Consider the following 2,588-nt stretch of genomic DNA (forward strand, 5'->3'; position numbering starts at 1 on the left):
GTGGATGGAGCACCGGCCCTGGATTCAGGAGGACCTGAGTTCAAATCTAGCCTCAGACACATAGCCCTTACTAGCTGTGTGACCCTGGGCAAGTCACTTAACCCCATTGCCTAGCCAAAAAAAAAAAAAAAGCTTCCTCTCACTTCACCTTGAGTTTGCCATCATAAATTTTTTGATTCATTTTAAAATGAATGTTAAAAACATCACTTTTATCTCAAAGGGACAGATTAAGTGTTTATTTTTCCTTAAATGTGTGCTAGGGAGCACTGCCAACAGCTACTTGTCATCACCTGACAGGTCAGCAAATTGGAACACCCATCTTTTTTGTTTAAAAAAATTGCATATATCATATTCAGGTTCAGTAGCTCTTTCAAGTACTTTCCCATGAGACACTCAGTGAAGGCCTTGGTGGGCATGAGTTTTTTCATGGTCTCTCCCCATCTCATCAAAATGTATCTTAAAGATTATACTATTTAAAGGTCTCGTTTTGATAACAGTGTAACAGTGATTATCCTGGCCCCCACTGCTTGAAGGCCAGGTGTGTTACATCTCCCTTCTCCCCCAGTGTTGTCCTGCACCCTTAAGGAGGTATGGAGGTGTCTAGGTCCTCTGCCATTGGCTTGACCCTCATCAATGATTCCCCTCAATTTTAGGGGTTACCTTGTACCCCAGTTTCATTTAACCACTTAATCAGATTAGTTTTTACAAAGAAATATTTGAAATAACTAACATACAATACATTCCTTTCAATACCTGTGATAATTCCCCACTGTACCACCTCATACTCTGGTCCTGTGACTACTTTCTTGGGGTAGTGAATGTTGTATTATTCCAGGATCTCAAGGACAACTCAGGCTGGGACCTGCAAGCTTTCAGTACTCCCAAAGGGATCCAGGGCAAAGTGTGATTCTTGCCTCTCCTAATCTGAACTCTGCAAGTTTCTGACCTGGATTTTGCTCAGCCCTATCATCCATCTGGGAAGCTCTGCTAGATCAATCAATTAACATATATGAGGTGCCTACTATGTGTGAAGCATTACGCTTTTTGTATCCCTGGGGATACAGAAAGAAGCAAAAGACAGTCCCTGCCCTCAAGGAGCTCACAATCTAATGGAAGAGACTACAAGCAAATATATGCAAAGCAAGCTCTATACAAGATAAATGGAAAATAATTAACTGAAGGAAGATACTGGACTTAAGAAGGGTTGGAGAAGGCTTCCTGTAGAAGGTAGGATTTTAGTTGGGACTTAAGGAAGCCAAGGAGGTCAGTAGTTGAAGCAGAGGAAAGAAAGCATTCCAAACAGAGGGGACAGCCAGAGAGAATGTCCAGACTTGAAAGATGGAGGGTCTTGTTCATGGAAAAACCAGAAGGCCAATGTCACTGAATCAAAGAGTATGTGTCAGGGAGCAAGGTATAAGAAGACTGGAAGGGTAGGAGGGGCCAGATTAGGAAGGGCTTTGAATGCCAAACATAGGGAAGTTTGGAATGGGGGTGGTGATTGACTTGTTGGGGTGGGGGGAATTCATAGCTGAGTCCACACTCTACACGGGGAGAGGTAACCCCCACTACTATTAGGTGAGAGCACAGAAGAGGCATTTTTCTTTATCTTTCACTAAAATCACATCTTGTCTTCTGGAGTGCTACATGCAAGAGGCTGCCTCTTCTTTTACTGTGTCATCCTGAGTCCTTAACTATTATAAGGATCTCAGAGGATGAGTCAAATGCATGGCTGAAAGTAGATTCTCACAGGAAGGGTCCCATTACATCTTTGATCTCTGGTTTCTCTTCAGGACTATTTTAAGCCACTTGTCCAATTTTGTGAGGGTTAGTTTAGTTAAAAACTAGATAATATAAATGTACTTCACAGGATGCATGTAAACTGCAGAGTGTTTCAATACACTAGAAATGAATGAGTGAGGATGCTGCTATCAAACATCTACCCATTGTGAAATCCCTCTCTTTCTATAGATGCCTGAAATACTGTATGTGACATATCACCATCTGACATATGGGCCAAGTGAAGGTACCACTGTCATTTCACATATTAAATATTAGGAAAGTTTAATATTTTAAAGATAAAAAATAAATAGGAATAGAAATTCTGATATTTTCTTCCCATAACTGTTAGCAAACTACGTTCCCCACTTTGGAGATCATTGTTCTAGTGAAATTTCCTCAATAGTATTCTTCTTGGAGGAACAATAGGACCACCAGCAGAGGAATAAAGCCATGCCATAGGGAGGGGCAAGACAGGTAGACAGATAGACATAGATAGATGATAGATAGATGGATAGATAGATAGATAGATAGATAGATAGATAGATAGATAGATAGATAGATGGATGGATAGATAGGAAAGAAAGTGGAGAAAGTGAAGAAAGTGAAGAAAGTAATGGGAGGGAGGAAGGGGGAGAGAGAGAGAGAGAGAGAGAGCATTTATTAAGACCTTACTCTGTGCTAGGCCCTGTGCTAAGGTCTGGGGATACAAGTACAAGCAAGCAAAACAATCCCTACTCTCAAGGAGTTTACATTCTAATGGGTAAAGACCATACATAAAGGGGACCTTGGCATGGGGCAGGAAGGAAGGG

This window comes from Vombatus ursinus, unplaced genomic scaffold (genome assembly GCF_900497805.2).
Source record: "Vombatus ursinus unplaced genomic scaffold, bare-nosed wombat genome assembly UNPS02014831.1, whole genome shotgun sequence".
In the NCBI taxonomy this organism is placed as follows: Eukaryota; Metazoa; Chordata; class Mammalia; order Diprotodontia; family Vombatidae; genus Vombatus; species Vombatus ursinus.